Source organism: Chiloscyllium plagiosum, chromosome 16 (genome assembly GCF_004010195.1).
Source record: "Chiloscyllium plagiosum isolate BGI_BamShark_2017 chromosome 16, ASM401019v2, whole genome shotgun sequence".
In the NCBI taxonomy this organism is placed as follows: Eukaryota; Metazoa; Chordata; class Chondrichthyes; order Orectolobiformes; family Hemiscylliidae; genus Chiloscyllium; species Chiloscyllium plagiosum.
Window position 1 is genome coordinate 48,656,200 of NC_057725.1, and position 15,405 is coordinate 48,671,604.

Here is a 15,405-nt window from a genome sequence, read left to right on the forward strand (position 1 = left end):
CTGGTGACTCCAGGGTGGTAAATTTCATCAACTCCTCAGGCTTGTTGGCAATGAGGGTGAAGGGTTTAGAAAGAGATTTTAAAGAAAACAAACCAGAGGTCGTCATTGCTGTTGAAGGTGATGCAATTTTAATAAGAACCAATGTTGTTATCCCCATGCATCACAAAATGTAATAATTTGATGTCAGAATTGAAATATAAGGAGCAGAACACATTAGGTTCCTGTCCTATAAATAACTACTTGACCTGAATGGAAGTAAGTGCATTTATGTAACCTATTTCAAAATGTATTTAATATGTGATGGTTTAAATTTCTAACATGAAGTAAACTCAAAGATTTTGCAAGATTATATTTTTATTGATAATGCTTGCTGCCTCACTTTTCTTCAACAACAGGCATAAAATGAGGACACATTCTGAGTGCTAAATATCTGCAGCAGGATTATCAGTTGTTTGTGTGGGAACCTGCATCCTTTACTTTTACTTGTGTTTATAAATATACTTTTGAATTGATATATTACATTAATTTAAAATCTTAGCTAGCACTGTGGCAACATTCTGAAATACATCTCAATGAAAACTAAAACACAAGTTCAGTATTAGATTTGGATATGATAAAATATTTCTGAATTCTTTGATAGTACACTGAAATAAAATATTAGAATGAATCTATTCCTTACTTTAATTGTTTTCTTTTATGGGAAGATTATCAAATATTAAGGGCTCTTTCTTTGCAGGTAAGTGACAGTGCATATAATCAAGTTCTATCCTTTCTCGTATTTGGGCAGACATAATGATAATGTTTAACCAACCTTCTTGAATTCTTTGAAGAAGTAATAGGAAGAGCAATATGAACAGATGTAATATGCATAGACTTTCAGAGATTGAGAGAGTACAAGGTCAAACTCCTAAAAGCTGAGAGGCTCATATTTAAAGCGATCAAATGTCAAATATATTTAACTCAAAATACATCTTCAAGACATACTCCCTATTCTTCTATTTATGACACTGGATATGGAAGGGAAAGGTCAAAATTTCACATCTACACCAGACTGGACAGCTGCCACGTCTAAAAGAACTTATTTTCCATTTCTATCACTCAGTCAAACAACAGAAGCAAAGGCAGCCTGCTGATATTAGTTACTAACACAAATATGTTCAGATTTTCAGGTGGTTACTCAGTGTAAAGGAAGTGTTGTTCCAAAAGGCATAATTTAAAAATTTCCATGCTTTCCATGAGTCTGAGACAGATCACCACTCCTTCTAAAATTAAACTAGGATTAATCCAAGCCTTGCTGGCTGATGCTGCTTACAGTGTAGCTGTTACCCAAAAAGGAACATGTTGATTTAGACACGCAGAGAAGCGCCATTCAAGAAGTCAAATTGTGGGAATTTAAAAATGACTTGTAGTTCACAATAAAGTCTCACCATTATAATGAAGATGAAACTATTACCTCAGCAGTCTGTTTGAGTAAACAAAAGCTCATTTTCTGTGCAGCTGGGAGATATGAGTTTTCAGTCAGTTCCGGCTGAGCTATTCTCTCTTGCTCACTCTTAGTTATAGGGTTTCATAGATTTTATACAGTTACTTAGTCCATTTTGGTTGGACATTTCTTACATAATTCACCTATGCAACCTATCACAGCTGGATATATACCACCCACAGCTATGTCCCAGGATTCTATGCATGCACATGATCAGATCATGTTCTTCTAACTGCTGAACCCTGCAATTTCTAGCAGCAGTGTTCCACCAAGATTGCTTCTGCAAACAGTTATTCTATCTAGAGCCTTGGAAATGAGACCTTTACTGTATGCTCAAGCAAACAAGCAGTCACATGCTTTATCAGCACAAATACATTGAAACTATTTTCTAATCCTTATGTTATTGATTTATAGTGTGGCACATCTGCCTCACTTCAGCCATCAAGTGTATTGGTTGAGACTCATAGATCACACAATCATCTTGCGAAAGCATTATAAGGGCAGAGAGCCAACTAAATTAGCTTCCTGTATCTGACATTGTTTCAGTGTCATTGATGGTTGTGCCAATTAAAGCAGAAAGTAGCAGAATTGTGTACTCTGATGGACAGCCACCACAATCATTGTCTGTTATGTACTGTGAATGGGCATCAAAGTGAGTGTAAAGCCGAATTTCTTTGCCTCTGAGGAGTGGTAGTTGACTTTACAGTTAGTTGCTATTTGAGATGACAAGGATAAGATCACCCAGCTACAGAGGACAATGGGATTTGCCTCAGCTGGGGGGTGGACTCCTTTAAGGGCAGGGATTTGTTGACTGCACCTATAAGTCAGGCACTGACATAGATGCTTCAGGCATTCGTGAACAACAAAGGATTCTGAGCAGCAGAATTGTTTCTTCCAATCAGGCCACTGTCATGACTCTTTCACCCTTAGACACTGTTGATCATGGCACTGACAAGCTTAATTGGATAGCCTCTTGAAAGTAAAGAGCTCCCATTGAAGATGTTGTTGCTAGCACCAATAAACAACTCTATCATGGACCAGTGCGGTGCCAACTTGACACATGAGCTGCCTTTAATCAGGCCATTGGACTGGGAAAGATGCTACTCCAGTGCCTTAACCACTTAGACCATGTAGGGGAACCTCTTTTACACTCCTTCAAGGGTATCTTGAGTCACTATGCTCTGATGCACTCTTCAAAGCAAAGTGTGAACCTCAGTAAAGGAAAGTAGTAATGCATCTCCTCACAGGAAGAGAAGAACAATGATTGAGCGTTGTAAGTATGTCCAGAGTTCTAGGTGAATCCTCAAAGCATCAATCAGGATGAAAGGGATTGTCAGGGTATTCTGATTCAGCCACATTATTTTCTGAGGGTTTCTCATCTTGGATAATCGGGAGCTCCTGATGTGACTTTACTAGGGGGGAAGATGTGAATCCACCAAGCAAATGAATTAATAGAGGTTTGACTCATTAATATCAGGTCCCTCACTGCCACACTGTGCCAAAGAACACACTTATTTGCTGGTTTCCACCACTTTGTAACTCACCTGTCTTACACCCTGAAATCATGAGATTCAATCAAAACTTGCTGTAATTATAATCAGTTTAACTGAAATACACTGATCTTGTTCAATAGATCAAAAGTATATCAATGTCACTGAAGTGAACAAAATAGTAAGGTTGCTAGCATGGAGTGAGGGGATTTTAGGCATTCTCACAAGCTGATCCCTCAATAAAAGAGAAAAATGTGGAGGAAGGCTGCTCATTTGTGTGCAAATGAGGCTGATATTCTTGTGAAGAAAGTGAGGTCTGCAGATGCTGGAGATCAGAGCTGAAAATGTGTTGCTGGAAAAGCGCAGCAGGTCAGGCAGCATCCAGGGAACAGGAAAATTGACGTTTCGGGCATAAGCCCTTCTTCAGGAATGAGGAAAGTGTGTCCAGCAGGCTAAGATAAAAGGTAGGGAGGAGGGACTTGGGGGAGGGGCGTCGGAAATGTGATAGGTGGAAAGAGGTCAAGGTGAGGGTGATAGGTCAGACTGGGGTGGGGGCGGAGAGGTCGGGAAGAAGATTGCAGGTTAGGAAGGCGGTGCTGAATTCGATGGATTTGACTGAGACAAGGTGGGGGGAGGGGAAATGAGGAAACTGGTGAAACCCGAGTTCATCCCTTGTGGTTGGAGGGATCCTAGCCGGAAGATGAGGCGTTCTTCCTCCAACCATCGTTTCGCTGTGGTCTGACGATGGAGGAATCCAAAGACCTGCATATCCTTGGTGGAGTGGGACCCCACCACCAAGGATATATTTCCCACCCCTCCCCTATCAGCATTCCGTAAAGACCACTCCCTCCGTGACTCCCTCGTCAGATCCACACCCCCCACCAACCCAACCTCCACTCCCCGCACCTTCCCCTGCAACCGCAGGAGGTGCAAGACTTGCGCCCACACCTCCCCCCACCTCCCTCCAAGGTCCCAAAGGAAACTTCCATATCCGCCACAGATTCACCTGCACCTCCACACACATCATCCAATGCATCCGCTGCACCCGATGTGGCCTCCTCTATATTGGGGAGACAGGCCGGCTACTTGCGGAGCGTTTCAGAGAACACCTCTGCGACACCCGGACCAACCAACCCAACCACCCTGTAGCTCAACATTTCAATTCCCCCTCCCACTCCACCAAGGATATGCAGGTCTTTGGACTCCCCCATCGTCAGACCACACCAAAACGACGGTTGGAGGAAGAACGCCTCATCTTCCACCTAGGAACCCTCCAACCACAAGGGATGAACTCGGATTTCACAAGTTTCCTCATTTCCCCTCCCCCCACCCTGTCTCAATCAAATCCATCAAATTCAGCACCGCCTCCCTAACCTGCAAACTTCTTCCCGACCTCTCCGTCCCCACCCCAGTCTGACCTATCACCCTCACCTTGACCTCTTTCCACCTATCACATTCCCGACGCCCCTCCCCCAAGTCCCTCCTCCCTACCTTTTATCTTAGCCTGCTGGACACACTTTCCTCATTCCTGAAGAAGGGCTTATGCCCGAAACGTCAATTCTCCTGTTCCCTGGATGCTGATATTCTTGTGGCAGTTTTCCTCAGTACCACAGTCCCAGGATAAATAGTGAAAAACATTGCCACACCCAGAATGATACTTTCATGCATTGAGGGTACCTCAGCTGGAGGGGCTGAGAGGATATCAGATAATGAAGATGCTTCTAGAGAGGTCACCCTCACATCCATTGCTATCTCCCTCAGCTCTTTGGTGGGCTGATTGAACATCAGCATGGACAACCACTGGCACCCTCAGTGCCACTGATTGGTCAATTTACATAAAATAGTAATTATTGTCCAGCAGTCAACACACACTCATGCATGCAGTCAGCAAGATATACGTATATATTGACTACATTATTCAGGAATCCTCAGGCTGCTCACCTCTTATGTAAGTTGTAGGTAAAAACAATGACTGCAGATGCTGGAAACCAGACTCTGGATTAGTGGTGCTGGAAGAGCACAGCAGTTCAGGCAGCATCCGAGGAGCAGTAAAATTGACGTTTCGGGCAAAAGCCCTTCATCAGGAATATCTGTATTCCTGATGAAGGGCTTTTACCCAAAACGTCGATTTTACTGGTCCTCGGATGCTGCCTGAACTGCTGTGCTCTTCCAGCACCACTAATCCAGAATCTTATGTAAGTTGTGTCAATTGACCGAGAAGCTTTTTGTTTGAGTACAGTGTTATAATTGCCTTGCCATAAGAAGCATTTGCATCACTTCAGCCATATCCTCCTCACCATGTTATGTTTTCTCACTTCCTTTGCTATCTCAGGCCAGTTTGGCTGGTTGGCTGTCTCCGACTACTCATTGGAAATAAGTAAAAATAGAAACAAAATATGGCAGGGTGCTGATGTCAACTCCAGGAGAACATCAACATGAGCAACATTAAATTGAAGTGAGGCAGCCCTGGCATATACCGTATATACTTGTGTAAAAGTCAAATGTTTTAGACTATTGTTAAAAGTTCAATTTATAGGGTTGACTATTACACGGGCACTAGTTTTGAGGGACTGAAATTCATACTGCAGTTTGAAATACTGTATTATTAGCAGAAGTTGATTTGATCGCTCAACTAATCCTGGTGAAAGATGAAAAACACAATGAATTACGGTAAAGGTAATTACCAGATAAAAGCAAGAGAAACAAGAAAGAATTACTGGTAGGAAATTTTATTTATACATATCAGTACGAAAATTTAACAAGTCAAAGATTCATTGAAGTCCTGCAAAATTACACTGTTCAACATTATCATGGCCTGGTATAATGGCATACATGAAACATTTATTAAATTCTGAATGTGTAAATGTCTTGAACATCCCTGCCAAATTGTTCCGTTTCCCTCCCATTTACTCTCATATGTAATGAACTTCAGCAACATAAATAAATTTGTCAAAGAATAAAAGATATATGTAGAGACGTAAAGTCATAGAGATGTACGGCACGGAAACAGACCCTTCAGTCCTACTCGTCCATGCCAACCAGATATCCGAACCCAATCTCGTCCCACCTGCCAGCACACGGCCCATATCCCTCCAAACCCTTCCTATTCATATACCCATCCAGAAGCCTTTTAAATGCTGCAATTGTACTAGCCTCCACCACTTCCTCTGGCAACTCATTTCATACACGTACCACCTTCTGAGTGAAAAATTTGCCCCTTAGGTATCTTTCCCCTCTCATCCTAAACCTCTAGTTCTGGACTCCCCTACCGCAGGGAAAATACTTTGTCTATTTATCCTATTCATGCCTCTTGTGATTTTATAAACCTCTATAAGGTCACCCCTCGGCTTCTGACACTCGGGAAAACAGCCCTAGCCTATTCAACCTCTCCCTATCACTCAAATCCTCCAACCCTGGCAACATCCTTGTACATTTTGTAATTTACTGTTTATTTAACATAGTAAGATCACTTCCTAGTTAACAGTGTTCAGCAGAGAAAGTTTTACTCCATGATTCTATGGCTGCAGAAGCACTATTGCTTATAGTTTGAATGAATCAGTAAGGAGCTGGTCTTTTACTCTGTTGGTTCTTCACTTTTCTTGTTCTTACCTGATTTCTCCTTCAGGTTTCTCGTGATAATTTCTCGTATTTTGGCAGAAAGACTGGTCAGAGGAGAATCCTCAGTATCTCCTCGAAATAAAAAGTCTTTCCTGTTATCTGCACTCTGCACCGTGCTTTGTAATGTCTGGATCACTGTGTTAATATATCTCACTTTAATTCAGATATAATGACACAACTAAAATGATTAACTTTTTACATTATTAACTTTTGGATGTATAGTGAACAAAGTGCGATAAGGATTGATAAATTTAGTACCGGCCTGAATGAATGAATCAAAACGTGCTGTAGTAAACCAAGGGGGGTCTAATGAATTATGAATGAATCAATGGAGATGCAATATAGGAAACAAAGAGTGATGAGAAGATTACAGGTATAAATGAATGAATGTGATTTTGTTTAAGTGGGCTAATGGGAACATGCAATTTCCTTTGTAAGAGGCTTATAATGCGATATAGTAGGGTCAGTCTTTACACAGGGTAAATGGAAAATACAAGATTTTTTGGCCAAAATTAAGGGGTCGACCTTTACATGAGTCAACCTTTACATGAGTATATACAATATGTTTGTCCTTCTGCAGATATGCTGATCCTCTCTTTCTCTACTGCCTTCCAATAAACCAGCAACCACAATAATTGCTGCTAGTTCTTTCCTCAATGCCTTGGAGAAGGTGGTGGGTGAGCTGTTTTCTTGAACCTCTGCAGTCCTTGAGGGATAGAGATACCCATAGTGCTATTTGGGAGAGAGTTTCAAGATTTTGACTCAATGACAGTGAAGGAACAGCAACATAGTTATAAGTCAGGATGGTGAGTGGTTGGAAGGGAACTCACAGGTTAATGTTTCCATACATCTGCTGTCCTTGTCCTTCTAGATGGTGGAGATTGTGGGTTTGGTTGGTGTTGTTGAGTTAGCACAGTACATTTTGTAAATGGTACATACTGTGGCCGCTGTGCATCAATGGTGAAGGGAATGAATGTGGAAGATAGTGGATAGGATGCCAATCAAGAGGGCTGTTTTAGCCTGGATGGTGTAGAAGTTCTTGAGTGTTGTTGCAACTGCACCCATCCAGGCAAGTGGAGCTTATTGCATCACATTCCTGATTTTTACCTTGGAGGTGATAGACAGGTTTTGGGGAGTCAGAACGTGAATTACTCATTGCAGAGTTTCTAGGCTCTGACCTGTTCTTGTAGCCACATTACTTAGATTGCTAGTCCAGTTCAGGTTCTTGGTCAATGGTGTCACCCACTGCCAGGATGTTGATAATGGGGAATTCAGTGATGGTAATGCCGTTGAACTTGAAGGGGCAACGGTTAGATTCAGTCCTATTGGAGATAGCCATTGCCTGGCACATGTGTGGCACAAATGTTACTTGCCATTTATCAGCCTCAGCTTGGATATTGTCCGAGTCTTGCTGTATTAGACATGAACATTCAGTTTCTGATTGTCATCCACATTGCTGGGAGTCCAGAGTCACATGTATGCCTGTAGAGATATGGATGAAAACTTTCCTTCCCCAAAAGACAGTAGTGAACCAAATGAATTTTTTATGACAAGCAACAATAGCACGGTCGCAATTGGACTAGCCTTTTAAGTTCCATACCCATCTGCCATTATTTGAACCCATATCCCCAATACATTAATCTGGGGTTCTGGATTACAACCAATGACCCTTTCATTACCATGACATTATCACCTGTAATCCAAGCATCTCTCTTAACATTTAATTCCATTACTGTAATAGCACCCTCTTGTGCAACTTATTAAAGACGAAGAAGTGTAATTCCCTCTTTGGTATTTATGCTTACATTCAATTGTTTCCAATACCTGGTTTGTTGGGTACTGACTTTCCATGTGGTATACTGTCTTTTATCTCTCCTCCAAAGATATCACAGTTGGTGACAAGGTAAGATTGTGAGTATCCTTAACCAAGCAAATTTGGTTTGGAGAAGCTTCCAGAAAAAAACAGCAGAAGAATTGAGGGTCTGTTTTAGCTGAGAAATAATTTTAAAAACGCAGTTGTGAAAAGGCTGTTTGTGCTTGGGTGGACTGACCTTTGAGGATGAGTGCATTCGGAATCTGAAATGATACAGTTGTGACCGAGATGTTTATCACTGATAATAATATATTAGTGTATAAGGTATTTCTGACACTTTATCTGTTAATCAGGCAATGATGAATTGTGGTGGGGGGATGGGGTAGTAAAAGGCCAACATTTCTGACTGAAGCAGGCACAGAAGCATTTTAAAAATTGCTAACCCCTGCTAAACAATGAAACATGCCGCTGTCAGGCATTTTGTGCAGCTTTAAGCACTCATAAGTCATTGGTAATTGTAGAAAGATAATGGATTGGAGCAAGGAATCCATTGCCCAATGAGACGAGCTTTGCAAAAACCATCCATCATTGTAATTTTGTTGAAGTTCAAGGGACAGTATTACAGGACAGATTTAAATGCAGTTTAAAAGGTCAAAGCACTATTAGTAAATTGCTGACATTGCCAATGTTAACTTTCAACTGTAGTATTACCTATTGAGATGGTGGAACATGGCTCAAGAGAAGTCAGAGTTAACAACCATCTGGAGTAAATAAGCTGCAACTGAGTAAGCTGAAGGTCCCAACAAAGGTAGTTACAAAGTCCTGCCAGTGAGGTCGCATTTGGCTCAGAATTTTCTACTTGTGAAAGTAAATTGCTGCAACTGCAAGAAAAGCGATCTTGCCAAGGCATGTCAGAAGCAGACAGACTGAGAAAAGCTGGATGGAGCAAACACTAGTGGTAGAAAATAGTAGAAAATTCCAAATGGTTGTCGGACAGCAGTAGGTCAACAAGAGGTCAGTTGAGATCTATACGATAACAAGCACAAGGATGTCCAAAGGAAACTCTCAGGGTTTTGTGGTCCAAGTAAATTTGAATGTAGCCAGAGTGGACATAGACATCAATACGGGATCATCATCCTAAATCACAATATTAGAATCAGCATTAGTTGAAGACATCACACATAGAGTTAAGCAATTATGAAGATAAAAAGAAATCCCTATGATTGGAAAGGTTTAAGTTTCAGTCACCTAAAGAAAGCAAATTGACTTCATCATAGTGAAGGATGGAAAACAAGCCTTGCTTAGAAGAGCCTGGTTAAAAACAATGAAGTTTAACAAGAATGAGCTGTTTTGCATCGAAGTAAAATTCACAAAACTGGATGCTGTGATCATCTGGTACTTTTGTGTGTTCCATGAAACTGGAAATTTGTTTCTGAGGGTGGCAGGCATGATGCCATCCAACACTTCTTCCTGCATCCTCAGGGTGGAAATTGCATCTGACAGGACACTTTCTACCAAGTTGGTTCTGCTAAGCCAGGAAAGTTCCTGACACCAGCAACATGCTTTGACAATCAAAATCTGGCCTTTAGTTTCCTTAGAAACTGAGAGGGTTAGTTTCCTTTCACAGTTTTCCTTTTTGGTTTCCCTTTTCAATTAGAAATTATCTCAAACACTACAAGTATTGAAACAACAATTTCCATCACAATACTGAGTACTATATGTCTAGTTCTCATCACTGAGACATTGAAGCAGAAAAGATAAATCCAAATTCATTCTTTGTGCTTGAAGATTGAACCATTATGAAAGTCTGGGGAAATCTATTCTTTTGAACTGAGAAAAAAGGGGGCTGAATCCTACAAGAAATTGGCTAAGCATCAATCTTGATGAGTTTCATGAAGGGTTTCTGTCTGTGAAGCCTAGGGACATCTTTTATGCTATATTCCAAACTCACCTGCTTGTCATATTCTCCCACTTGTAGTGAGCATACTTTCTTGCCGCCACGGAGATATTTGACATTCCTGGCACTGGTGTATCTTTAAAGCCCAACTGTGCACCCTATTAAGTGGTGGCAGTCCAGTGTTGCCCTTCACTGTGCACATAATTGGATAGCAACCACAAACCAATGCTTTTCATGACACATAGATGGCACATAAAAATACACATTCTTACATCTATTGCTATTTAAGAACAAAGCCAAAAGGATTACTTATCCTTAGCCATATGTCAACTTACAACCCTGTTGAAGTAATTGCTACTCTTTCTCAATGCCCAGTATAGTCCAAAATCTTCTGACTGTCCAATGTGGGGCCGTCACATACACAAAAGCCCAACTGTTCAAAACATTTACTTTTATTCAGCAATATCAAAAGTGAACAAAAAAACAAACAAAACAAAGCTGTGTCTGCCTCTGAGAACAAAGGAATTGATTTTTTTTGAGTAAATAAATTTTCAGTCAATGAATGATCACGACACCCAATTCATATTAAATGGAACTGGGTGTCAATTAAGTCCTGACTCTTGTTGCTTCTGATGCAGCAGTGCTCTATCATGGTGAAGGTGATGATCTTCCCATTCAATATCCCCATCTTCATCCTTGGAAGGCTGCTGTTGCTTGCCCACCATTTGGGAGTCCATGGCATCATCTGTTCTAATATGCAGAATACATCATGCGAGGATTATACAGCATACTCCACTTGGAGTATACTTCAAGGCCCAACTAGACCAGTGCAAATAGCACAACTCCATCTTCAGAGACCCATCTTTGGCTCTGGTGGAAAAATGGGCCGCATTATATCTATTCTTGCTGTCAGTTAGGGGGTTGCATAATGGATTTATTGGTCATGGTTGCAGAGGGTAGTCCCCATCTCCCAATAACCATACCTTCTATATTTTACATAAGGAAAATGGGAATATGCATATTAATGAGACAAAACAATTAGGTGCTGAAAAGATGTTAATACATTTTAATGTATGCAAATATGTTTTTTTCCACTCACTATCAAGAATTTCATCTCACCACTCAACACTTAGTACTTACTACACTGGATATCTCATGCAATTTTCCCAACTCTCTCAGCAACGCCATCATTGTTCAGTGCCTGGGAAGACTCCTCTCAATGTATCTGTAGAAGTTTAGAAGACAATAAGATGTTAACTCTGGAAAACTACTTCAAACAAAATGTAAGAGCAGGTTCAAAGTGGTAAAAGACAAACATTGGATTTGTATTGGGAGGTTCTTCACACAAATATATTCAATACATCAACTAGGTTTCTAGAGGCAGAAGTGGAGATGAATGCTCTGAAATTAAGGAACAGTTGAATGCTACAATAGGGTCTTTATGGCCTTTCTGAGTAAATTAATATGGGCTTTCTCACTCAATTAGTTTGTTATACTGTAAACTGTATAAAGATGCTGTGAAACTTGAAAGGGTTCAGAAAAGATTTACAAGGATGTTTCCAGGGTTCGAGGATTTGAGCTATAGGGAGAGGCTGAACAGTCTGAGGCTGTTTTCCCTGGAGCGTCGGAGGCTGAGTGGCGACCTTATAGAGGTTTTAAAAATTAAGAGGGGCATGGATAGGGTAAATAGGCAAAGTCTTTTACCTGAGGTCGGGGAGTCCAGAACTAGAGGGCATTGGTTTAGGGTGAGAGGAGAAAGATATAAAAGAGACCTGAGGGACAACGTTTTCACACAGAGGGTGGTACGGGTATGGAATGAACTGCCAGAGGAAGTGGTGGAGGCTGGTATAATTGCAACATTTAAGAGGCATTTGAATGGTTAAATGAATAGGAAGGGTTTGGAGGGATATGGGCCGGGTGCTGGCAGGTGGGACTAGATTGGGTTGGGATATCTGGTCGGCATGGACAGGTTGAACTGAAGGGTCTGTTTCCATGCTGTACATTTCTATGACTCTAATATAAAATAACAGCTAAGGATGCAATTTAACGATAGAGTTCAGACAACAATTGCATATGTATTGAATCATGTTATTTAATGTTATTTTTAGCACATTCATTTTGATGCAAAGATCTATTTGCCTATTTAAAGTTTTAAGTGAATTTGTGGATCTTATAATTAGCATTTTCTCTTTTAAAAAGAAAACTTGATTCCACCCACAATGCCAGCTAAACCACTGTCATTGGCATTCTGTGGTTTCACAAGCCAACTTTCCCAAGAAATGATCTAATTTACTTAATGATTAGATTAATGTGGAGTGGCAAGTCACCGTTGAAGTAGCAAAGATGGATTATTGGACAGAAGAAAGGGTAGCAGTCACTATATGATTGTGTCAATTGAAACCTTGCACATGAATTTTTACTATGGTTTTAACTTTGCATGTGATTTGCAACATCACTTTTTAAATGAGCTGAGGCACTGGTAGGCATATCGGTCATATGACATCAGTGCTGTGATGGAGACCTGATTGATATTTGGGTAAGATTGGCAGATCAACATTTGTGATGATAGATCAAGAAAGTAACAGCTCATGTGATATCCAAGGCAAAGTGGCATGTGAGATCCAAATTTGATTGACAGGTAGGAAGCAGAGGGTGATGATAGAGGGATGTTTCTGTGACTGGACATCTGTCTTCAGTGAGGTTCCACAGGGAACAGTGCTGAGGGCCTTGCTGTTCGTGGTGTATGTTAATGATTTGGAGTTAAATTAGGGGTATAATCAAAAAGTTTATGGATGACACACAATTGGAATAGTGGTAAATAGCCATAGACTGTGGTAGGATATTAACAAACTGTTCAGCTAGCTGAGTATTGTCAAATGTAATATACCCTGGAAAAATGTGCACATTGGGACAGCTAAAAAGGCAAGGCATTAATTATAAATGGTAGAACCTGGAAAGTACTGAAGATCAGAGGGATCTTGGTATGCATATTCACAGATCCTTAAAGATAACAAGATAGATGGACATGGTTAAGAAGGCATATTGGATACTTGCCTTAAATTACCAAGACACAAAATACAATGGGAAGGAAATTACACTGGAACTGTATAAAATTCCAGTTAGGCCATAACTGGAATATGATGGTCATGGCATTATAAGAAGGATGAGGCTGCACTAGAGAGGTTGCAGTGGAGACTTACCAGGATGACACCTTGGCTGAAGGGTGTGAGCTATGAGGAAATGTAGGATAGACTGGGTTTAATTTTCTTGGAGCAGCAAAGATTGAGAGTCAACCTTTTGGAGGGGCAAGGGGGGAGGGGGAGGTACATTGGAAGACATTAGTTGAAGGGTCAATAATCCAGGGCCATAGATTTAAGGCAAAAATACAAGGCAAAGAGTTTTGGAGAAGGTTTTCACTCAGAGGGTAGTGGGAGCCTGGATCCCACTCTCTGAAAGATTGGGTTGGGTCAGAAACTCTTGTGACATTTAAGTAGCCTTTAGATATTCACTTGCATTATCATAACCTCGAAGAGATTTTGGGCCAAGAGTTGGAAAATGGCATGTGTAGTCAGATTTTTGTTGACCGACACTGATATGGCCTCCTTCTATGCTGTAATGGCCTCCTTCTATGCTGTAAACATCTATGAGTCGAATATTCACACTACACAAGTGCCAGGTAATGGACAACATGAGAAAATCTAATGCATAAGTAAAATTGCCATCACTGAATTCCCCACTATTAACATTCTGCAGTTTATAACCGACCTCAAACTGACCTGGAAAGTTGTCTTCTTACAATAGAAATCCACATCGAATGACTGATGACTTGGAAGAATTATATAATCTTTTCTTCTGATGCACAGTGCTACTACTTGCACGGAGATAGGTTCTGAATCCAACCAGAAGCCCATGCTGTTGACACTAATTTGTTCCATAAACTGTGCCAATAAGCTTCCCATAAATAGTCTGAGTTGCTATGGCATCATGTACATTGACATCCATGTGGCTGTCCGATGTATTGGACAGTGATGATAGTGGCTCCAATTTCTTTCCGACACACATCTGCCCAGAAATCTCTCTCACTTTTAAATTGCAATTTAGCACAAACTTACTGGTAATAAACTTACATTCTATTAATTTTCACATAAATGCTAAACCAAACAATTTATTTCAAAAATGGATTAGTGGATTTTAATTGCAGCAGAGTCAAACAGCATATCCTTTCGGCTCTTCGCAACAACCAAGGTTCTGACTTTACCCAACCAGCCCAAGCTTGCAAAACGCACAACACAATGTCCAACACGATTGTACCTTGGGCTCACTCTATGGTGCAATTGCAAGTATGAGAAGCTTCATACATGAATACACAAGGTCCTGACCTTTTCTGACAGAACACGTATACGCTCTGAGCCTGTTTCAATTCAACAAAGTAGGGATGATGCCATTTACTGCTTCATTTTTCAGGGCAATGTTTGGCCAAATTAGAGTCAACCTGCATGGTTTGAAATGTAAACAAAGCCTAATAGTTAACAGTCAATCATTATTAACTTCATTCTCCATGGCAAAGCCTGTATCAAACAGAATTCACTTGCCAATCAATCAGCACTATCCACTCAAATAGTATAAATGTTTATTCTTCTCCTTTATTAACATTCTTGCAAATTGTACATGATGAAAAGCTTGGAGAAAATATGTCTTATTTTCAGCGATACTCAAATATCATGTTAGTATTAAAGGACTGAAGTTTGATGGCAACACTGGGGTACATTTGGCAGTAATTTAGGTTTCCAATATTATAAATTTACCATCAGTTGATGAATTCAGTGTTCCATTATACTTGACTTTCAGTTGCCTAAATGTAAATCTAATTTTCTTGTATTCTTTGGCAAAAGTGCAAAATCTTATTCCACTAATTTGGTCTTTACAAATCTACACTACCTGACCTTTAATTCAAAACACAGCAGCTTCTTGTTGTCTCTCCTCGTTACATCTTAATTGTTTGCAAAACAAGACTCAGTGCACTTACCTCATTTCCCAGATGCACTGCAAGAACTCACCACGACTCCTTTGGCAGCACCTTCCAAACCCGTAATCTCCCTGCTAA

The 15,405-nt window shown here is 40.5% G+C and overlaps 1 protein-coding gene across 1 annotated transcript in view; it reads right to left on the reverse strand.

The window, feature by feature from the left end:
* dagla (diacylglycerol lipase, alpha) overlaps positions 1-1,490 on the reverse strand; it is a 388,180-nt gene extending 386,690 nt beyond the window's left edge. The window contains exon 1 of the mRNA XM_043706006.1: positions 1,428-1,490. The gene's annotated coding sequence lies outside the window, so the exon portion shown is untranslated. The remainder of the gene's footprint in view (positions 1-1,427) is intronic.
* Between the last annotated feature and the right edge of the window lie 13,915 nt (positions 1,491-15,405).